Source organism: Nematolebias whitei, chromosome 4, assembly GCF_014905685.2.
Source record: "Nematolebias whitei isolate Nwh7 chromosome 4, NemWhi1, whole genome shotgun sequence".
In the NCBI taxonomy this organism is placed as follows: Eukaryota; Metazoa; Chordata; class Actinopteri; order Cyprinodontiformes; family Rivulidae; genus Nematolebias; species Nematolebias whitei.
This window is the reverse complement of record NC_056501.1, coordinates 51,673,292-51,682,918: the sequence shown is the minus strand read 5'-3', so window position 1 is coordinate 51,682,918 and position 9,627 is coordinate 51,673,292.

Below are 9,627 nucleotides of genomic sequence, written 5' to 3'. Positions count from 1 at the left end.
TCCAGGTCCAGGTATAGGTCCAGGTATAGATCCAGGTCCAGGTATAGGTCCAGGTCCAGGTATAGGTCCAGGTCCAGGTCCAGGTATAGGTCCAGATATAGGTCAAGGTCCAGGTATTGGTCCAGATATAGGTCCAGGTGTACCTCCTATTGGAAGAAAGACAAAAAGGGATCCAATAATTCTCCGTCAGGTCATCTGGACATTTGCTTTTTTATAGAAACGTTTCACCCTCTATCCAGAGGGCTTCATCAGTCTGAGGAGTTCCAGTAAACTGTTTCCCCACCAAGCAGTAAACTCCTTAAGTCGACCAACCAGTTTGCTGGAGCTAAGATGGTTTCCAGGGTCCGTCCTGTCCCCCGTTGACTCCTCCCAGGCAGACAGCCACAGCCAAAGTGGTTCAAAGCAACAAAGTTCATGCTCAATCATCCAGGTATCAAATCCAATAATTCTCAGTCAGGTATAAAAAAGGGAGTTCTTCCTTTCCACTGTTGCCAGTGTTCTTGCTCAGGATGGGAGACTGTGTTGAAATGAAGATTCAACTTGTCTGCTGCTTCCTTACACAGAGAACTTTTACTAACTGGCTTTTTTAAGTATATGAATGTTTCTGTTCAGTGCTCTGAGACGACTTCTGTTGTGACTTGGAGCAATATAAATAAACTGAATTGAATTTGTCCAAAATGTCCTCTGTCCTTCCTCTGCACATGTCCGAACCAGTGCAGCCCTGTCCCTCTAACTTTATCTCCAGATCTGATCATTATACCTTCACCTCTTCAGGCTCTCTGCTCCCTACTCTCACTATAAATCACAACATTGTCTGCAAATATTATCTTAGCAACATCAATGGTGAAACTAAACATACATAAAAATGTTAATATTTACCTCAATAGCTGACATGTGAAAAAATAAATCACAAATGTTCCCAAAATTACGAGTAGATGTGTTACCTTTGAGCTAATGGCTCTTGGAAGTTTTAAACTACTACCTTTCTAACTTCTTTAACATGTAGCTGTGATGCAACACTCACAGAAGCAACAAATTGAGATTTGATTTCTCATATTTAATTTATATTTTATTGTATTTATATTATTTTGTCATTTTCTATAACATTTCTATAGCTGACCGTGTTTTTTGTTAGCATCTTTTCCTTTCTTCCTGCTGCTCTTCTTCTGGCGTCACCACAGTGAGCATCTAAGATGTGTCAGTTGTTTTACACCAGATGCTAATCCTGATGCAAGCTGGGCTTGAATCTGCAGCACTGGTATTAAAAGACCGCAGCACTGAACACAGCGTTACTGCAGCTTCTTGTATCTCCACTTATAAAAACTGTGATGGTCTCTTTGCTGAAACGTGTAGGGCTGTTGATAGATTGCTCTTTAAATGAATTCAGTTTGAAGGAACAGAGTGTTAGTCTGGCAAGGCCGACGAGCAGCTAATCTGAACACAACCAAGACTAAAGTGGATTACTGCCGCCTTAAAACAGCTTTAATCTCCAAACTTTGGCAGCAGTTCATATGAACTGTAAGGATCTGGTATTGTTTTGAACCCAAAAATGCAGAGAGGACTCAAACAACTCAGGTAAAGAGTAAAGAAAAGGATTTAATGAAAAAATAAACAAAAGGGCTGACGTGGCAGCAAGAGCTTACACGAATAACAAGAGGTCACGAGGGGAGACAAAAACCAGGACGTAGTGAAGGCATGAAACAAGAGGCAGAAGTCTTCATGAAGAAATGACCAGATACCAGAAAACACTGACTTAAATACACCAACACTGAGGAGACAAATGACAAACAGCTGGGAGGACAACAGGAGAAGAAACCTGGAACTTAATGAGGGAGCAGTAACTTAGACAGACCACATGATGGAGGCAAAACACTAGGGAGAGCAAAAAGGAACCAAGAGAAGGATAAACACAAAAATTACAGACAAGAGGATAAATTATGACAAAACAGTAAATAAAGACAAGAAGAGCACAAAGAAAAACAGACAAAGTGCAGATTATGACAGAGCCCACCCCCCAATCAAAGGACGGCTCCTGACGTCCCAAAGACCAGACACAAGAAACAGACTGGGGGGGTCAGCGGGGGCAGCTGACCATTACATGAACACTATTTTATAAACCATCACCATCAGTTTTGGTGTGTTTGCACAGAATTATGTGGTTATTTCAAATGTCAGTAGTGGCAGTAGCAGCTAGCTATAGCTTATAGTACAGCTCCAACAATTTAAATGTTCATACAAGAGTCCTCAAATGAACCATTTTGTCCATTTGAAGATTGAATGTCATAATGGTGGAGTTTACCCAGAGTGAATGGACTGAGGACCACAGACTCAAAACCCTTTCAAATAAAAGTGATTTATTTACAGTGAAATGATGAAATGTGTTATAGTACATAGACTGGGCACACCCTGGAAACCCTGGAAGGGAAGGAGAGATGTCAGAAGCTGCGTGGAGCAGTTAGATGATGCAGGTTGTAGATTTCTTACAGGACGTTGGTTGGTGGGTTGCATAGAGAGGAAGACTGGGGTTCCAGGATAGAGAAGGTCCCAATGGAAGGAGTACAGGCCGAGCGTGGAGACAAGTGGTTGGAAGGCATAGGAGCAGTTGAAGATCTGCAAGGAAGGTCCGTAACTCGCAGGTAGGCACAGGGGTCGAGGAGTCTAGAACAGCCACGGAGGTCCAGGACAGGAGGCTCAGGAACCAGGTTCTGTGCGAAGACAAGGAGCACAACAAGGTAAGATTAACTTAATCAGGAGTTTTAACACAAGGAGGCCAAAAGCAGAAACCAGAAGGTAAGTGATGCTCCAGCAGCCTCTTCTTCTTCTTTTAGTTTATTGGTGGAACAACAATGTTCAGGTGCAGAGTGTGTAGCTCATGGCCTCCTTTCCCTAAATTCTACTTTTAATATTTATGTTATGTAAATATATAAACAACTCTTTTCTAACATCACTTATTTTATCCTTCTCCCCTTCTGTTCCTAATATTCCTCCTAAACTCCATACTCTCCTGCCTCTTTGACTTTTTCTTTCAATCTCTCCCTTTCGTCTGAATATTTAATGCACTCCATCAGAACATGTTCCACACGTTCTGTTTCCCACATTCCTCACATCGACTGTTATTCCTTTTCCCCATCATGAACATTGTATCATTTACAAGTGTATGTCCAACCCTCATTCTCATTATTATCACCTCTTCTCTTCTTCTTCTTTCTTTATAATTATTTATCTTAACTGCTTTTTAAATTTTATATAATCTTCTTCCTTTCTTGTCCTCATTCCACGTTTTCTGCCATTTCTCTATTTCTTTTTCTTTAATTAATGATTTACCCTCTCCTTTCCCTAATGGAATATTTACTGTTATTTCACCTTTTAATGCTTTTTCAGCGAGTTTATCTGCTCTTTCATTTCCTTCCACCCCCTCATGTGCTGGCACCCAACACAACTGAACGTCCATACCTCCCCTGTGTCACCTGAATAATGTGAGCTGTATTTCTAGCAGAAGATCTTTCCTGTTGTTTCCTTTAGACTGAATGATTTCTACGACAGCCTTTGAGTCGGTGCATATCACCACCCTGTCCGGTCTAACTTCCTCCGTCCACTGTAGACTAAATATGACTGCCACTGTTTCTGCTGTGAACACTGAGAGTTGATCAGAAATTCGTTTAGATGTACAAACTTCAAACTCTGGAATATAAACCCCTATTCCCACCCACCCCTTTGTGTTTTTTGAGCCATCTGTATATATTTCCAGGTAATTAAAATATGTCTCTCTAATGTATTTACTGGTTTTCACCCCTATTCCATTTTCGTTCCATTCTCTTTTCATTTCAAGAATTTTCATGTCTACTTTACTTTCTGGAATCAACCACGGAGAAATAAAACTATTTGGACTAATCTGTGCAAATTCTTTATTTTCTATTCCATATAATCCAGCTAATTTGTTTATTTTCCACCCAAAACCATTTCTTTGATATTTGTTATATTCCCAACAGTTCTGGATTGTTGTTGCTGCAGGATTTCCTTCTTTACTTCCTTTGAGTTTCACCCAGTAAGTTAATGATAGTTTTGTTCTTCTCATTTCTAACAGAGTCTCACCAGTTTCTATGAGAAGTGCATTAATGGGGGTTGTCTTTATTGCTCCTGTAAACCAGCCACTAGTATGCACAAGCCAGTGTATCTCTTGTGTCGGTCCCAAGCCCGGGTAAATGGTGACGGTTGTGTCAGGAAAGGCATCCGATGTAAAACACTTTTGACAAAACAATAATGTGAGTTCATCAAAGCGAAACCATACCGGATCGGTCGAGGCCCGGGTTAACAACGACCGCCACCGGTGCTATTGACAAACAGGGTGTTGGTGGAAATTGTGCTACTGTTAGTTGAAGACCACAAGGAGAGAAATGTGTCAGGAGACAGAGGGAGAAGAGGAAAGTGAAGAATGTAGGACTGAGGGTTGTAACTCTAAATGTGGGGACAATGACAGGCAAAGGTAGAGAGCTGGCTGACATGATGCTGAGAAGGAAGGTAGATGTTTTATGTGTCCAAGAAACCAAGTGGAAGGGCAGCAAGGCTCGCAGCAATGGAGCAGGGTTCAAACTGTTTTACCATGGTGTGGCTAGAAAGAGGAATGGAGTAGGGGTGGTCCTAAAGGAGGAGTTGGCAAAGAATGTAGTAGAGGTGAAGAGAGTGTCAGATAGGGTGATGTGCCTGAGGGTAGAAGTAGAAGGTTTGATGCTAAACATTGTCGGGGGTTATGCTCCACAGGTTGGATGTAATGAGGAGGAGAAAGATACATTTTGGAAAGATCTGGATGAAGTGATAGAGAGTATTCCCAGGGAGGAAAGAGTGGTGATGGGAGCAGACCTGAATGGACATGTTGGTGAAGGAAACAGAGGATGAGGAAGTGATTGGTAGGTTTGGTGTCAAGGAAATAAACCAGGAAGGACAGATGGTGGTGGATTTTGCAAAGAAAATGGAAATGGCTGTAGTCCTATTTCCAAAAGAGGGAGGAACATAGAGTGACCTATAAGAGTGGAGGAAGGAGTACGCAGGTCGACTACATTCTGTGTAGAAGAGGAAACCTGAGGGAGATTGGAGACTGTAAGGTTGTGGCAGGGGAGAGCGTGGCCAGACAACATCGGATGGTTGTGTGTAGAATGACTGTTGTTGTGAAGAAGAGAAAAAAGTAAAATCAGAGAAGAAGACCAAATGGTGTAAGATGAAGAAGGAAGAATGTTGTGATACATTCAGAGAAGAGCTGTTAAAGGCTCTGGGTGGTAAGAAAGAGCTTCCAAATGACTGGACTACTACAGCAACAGTAATTAGAGAGACAGGTAAGAAGGTACTTGGTGTGTCATCTGGACAGACAATGGATGATCAGGAAACCTGGTGGTGGAATAGTGAAGTGCTGGATGCCGTTCAAAGAAAGAGATTAGCCAAGAAGAAATATGACAGTGAGAGGACTGAAGAGAGGAGACAGGAATATAAGGAGATGGGACGTAGAGCAAAGAGGGAAGTAGCTAAGACAAAGCAGAAGGCATACGATGAGTTGTATGGGAGACTGGACACTAAAGAGTGTGAGAAGGACTTGTACCGATTGGCAAGACAGAAGGATCAGGCTGGAAAGGATGTGCAGCAGGTTAGACTTGTTAAAGATAGGAATGGTAATGTTCTAACAAGTGAGGAGAGTGTGATGGGAAGATGGAAGAAGTACTTTGAGGAGCTAATGAATGAAGAGAATGAAAGAGAAAGAAGAGTAGAGGTCATAGAAACTGTGGACCAGGAAGCGGGAAAGATTAGTGAGGGTGAAGTCCGGAAAGCTCTGAAAAGAATGAAGAAGGGGAAAGCAGTAGGACCTGATGACCAGTGAAGGTTTGGAAATGTCTTGGAGAGATGGCAGTGAGGTTTTTGACTCAAATATTCAATGGCATATTTGAGGGTGAGAAAATGCCTGCGGAACGGAGAAGAAGTGCTGGTGGCCATTTTTCAGAACAAGGGTGATGTACAGAGTTGTAGCAACTACAGGGGAATTAAGATGATCAGTCACATGATGAAGATCTGGGAGAGAGTTGTGGAAGCAAGACTTAGACGAGAGGTGACTATCTGTGAGCAGCAGTATGGTTTCATGCCAAGAAAGAGCACCACAGATCCATCTTTGCTTTGAAGATGCTGATTGAGAAGAACAGAGAGGGTCAGAAAGAACTCCATTGTGTCTTTGTGGATTTAGAACAAGCATATGACAGAGTGCCAAGGGAGGAGGTGTGGTGTTACATGAGGAGATCTGGAGTGGCAGAAAAGTATGTTAGACTGATACATGACATGTATGATGACAGCAGGACAGTGGTGAGATGTGCTGTAGGAGTGACAGATAGCTTCAAGGTGGAGGTTGGGAGTGCATCAAGGATCGGCTCTGAGCCCCTTCTTGTTTGCTCTGGTGATGGACCGACTAACAGATGAGGTCAAGCAAGAATCCCCGTGGACGATGATGTTTGCAGATGACATTGTGATCTGTGGTGAGAACAGGGAACAGGTGGAAGAGAACTTGGAGAGATGGAGGTATGCACTTGAAAGAAAAGGAATGAAAGTCAGCCATAGTAAGACAGAGTACATGTGTGTGAATGAGAGGGAGGAGGTGGAACAGTGAGGCTACAAGGAGCAGAGGTCACAAAGGTGCAGGACTTCAAGTATTTGGGGTCCATTGTCCAGGAAAATGGGGATTGTGGTAAAGAGGTGAAAAAGAGAGTCCAGGCAGGATGGAATGGATGGAGAAAAGTTTCAGGAGTGATTTGTGACAAAAGGGTGTCAGCAAAGGTCAAAGGAAAAGTTTACAAGACAGTGGTGAGACCAGCTATATTGTATGGTCTGGAGACAGAGACATGGACAAAAAGACAGGAGAAAGAACTGGAAGTAGCAGAAATGAAGATGTTGAGGTTCTCCTTAGGAGAGACAAGGATGGAGAAGATTAGGAATGAGATAATCAGAGGTACAGCACAGGTTGAACAACTGGGAGATAAAGTTAGGGAGGCCAGACTGAGATGGTTTGGACATGTCAAGAGGAGGGACTGTGGGTATATTGGTAGAAGGATGTTAGAAATGCAGCTGCCAGGAAAAAGACAAAGAGGAGATATATGGATGCAGTTAGAGAGGACATGGAGGTAGTTGGAGTGAGGACAGAGGATGCAGAGGACAGAGTGAGGTGAAGTAGGATGACTCGCTGTGGTGACCCCTGAAGAGGGAAAAGCTGAAAGAAGAAGATGTCTTTATTGCTCCTGTGCACACCCGTAATGCTCTGGATTGCAGTCTGTATAGTTTTTGTAGTGATGCATTTGCTGCTGCTCCATACACAATGCATCCATAGTCCAAAGTCGATCTAATTAGAGCTCTGTAGATATTTAAAAGTGATTGTTTATCTGCTCCCCAGTTGTTTCCTGCCACTGCTTTCATTAGATTAATGACTTTCTTACACTTTGTTTCCACCTGTTTTAAATGTATTTGCCATGCGTATGAACTGTCTAACCATAAACCTAGATATTTAAATTCACTAACCATTTTTAAAGGTTGTCCATATAATAATAAATTTCCAATATTTATCTTCTTTTCAGGTTTTGCTTATTGACAGTTTGAAACCCCATTCATAACACGTGTTCTCTATTTGATCCATTGGTTTTCTTATGTTTTTATCAACATGTGGAACATTTCTCCCCCTCATCCATATTGCTCCATCATCTGCATATAAAGCAGATTTGATGTCTCTGTCAAGATTTGAAATATGTCATTAATCTTGATGTTAAATAATATTGGACTAATTACACTGCCTTGAGGGGTGCCGTTTTCCACTTTGAAGTCTCATGATAATTCACCCCCAACTTTTACTTTAATTGTCCTATCCTGAAAGAAGCTGGTAATCCAGTTATACATCCTCCCATCTATTCCCATTTGTTCTAGTTTTATTAGCAGCCCTTCCCTCCACATAGAATCATAAACTTTTTCTATGTCAAAGAATACTATGATCATCATTTCTTTCATTTTTAGTGGTTTTTTTCCATATCATTACATACTCTTACCAGTGCATCTACTGTGGACCAACCAGTTCTAAAACCACATTGATAATTACTAATAAGTTCTCTTTTTTCCAGGACGTACATTAATCTGTTAACTAATATTTTCTCCATCAGTTTACATAAACGAGAAGTTAAAGCTATGGGTCTGTAGTTGTCTGAGTTTGTTGGATCTTTCCCTGGTTTATTGAATGGTAGAATTATGGCTCTTTTCCAGCTCTTTGGTAATGTTCCTTCTTTCCATATTTTATTGAATAGTTTCAAAAAGATATTTAACGTTATTTCAGGTAATTGTCTAAACATCACATAACACAGGCTGTCCTCTCCTGGAGCTGAATAACCTGTATCTTTTATCTCCATTTTGATTTCTTTCATAGTTCTATGTTCATCAAGTGTTGACATGGATCTGTTTTTCTTCTCTCCTACATTACTGAGTGTTTTGAGTTTTTGTTCCTTCTGCTGCCTCTGATCGTTTCCTAGATGTTCTCCTCTGTGGACTGCAGCAAACTCCTCACCCACAGAATCAGCCTCGTCTTTATCTGAAACCATTATCTCGTTATTTTTAATCAGAGCTGGAATTTTAACTTCACTTCTTTTCCCACTCATTTTCTTAATCATTGTCCACACCTGTTTTAAATTTATTTTATATCCTATGGATGAACAATAATCTCTCCAAGTTTTCTTTTTTGCTTCTTTAATGGTCCTACGAGCTACTGCCCTTTTCTTTTTAAAATCTATAAGGTTTTCTTCATTCATATTTTTCTGTAATGTTTTTAGAGCCTTGTTTCTTTCTTTAATTACTTTACTGCATTCATCATTCCACCATGGAACCACTTTTGATTTTCTTTTTATTAGTACTTTTGGAATGCTTGAGTTTGCTGCATTTAAAATGAGTTCTGTTTCCTGGTTATTGCATTCATCAATGTTTCCTTTAAGATTTACTAAATGACTATTTTTCTCACAATTAATTTTAAAAGTTTCCCAGTTATCTTTCTTAAAGCACCATCTGGTTGAGATTATTTCCTCTTTATTGGTTATATTGTCATTTATAATTGTGCTAACAGGAAAGTGGTCACTCCTCAGTGTAGTATCTCCGTTTATACTCCATTCACAAGATGTTGCAAGTTTATCTGACACTAAAGTTAAATCTAAACATGAGACTGAACCTTTATTGATATTAAATCGTGTGCCATGACCATCATTAAGACAAACCAGTGATCTTTCATCCATCATTTCTTCAACAATGTTGCCGTTACTGTCTGTTTTGCTGCTTCCCCATAAACTATTGTGTGCATTAAAGTCTCCACACCAGATTTCTCTCCTGTTTGTACCTCCAGATATTTCCTTAAATACATCATTATCTAGGTTTTTACATGGGTTATAAAAGTTAATTATCTTAATATGTCCAATTATTTTTAAGTTGTAAATTTCAATGCTAACACTTTCATATTCTGTTGAGTTGTAAATTTCCTTGTATGCTATTCCATCCTTAATGAATGTTGCACACCCTCCTCCACTACTTCCAGTACTTCTGTCTTTCCTTATTGTACTATATCCATGAATTTTGAAGTCTAAA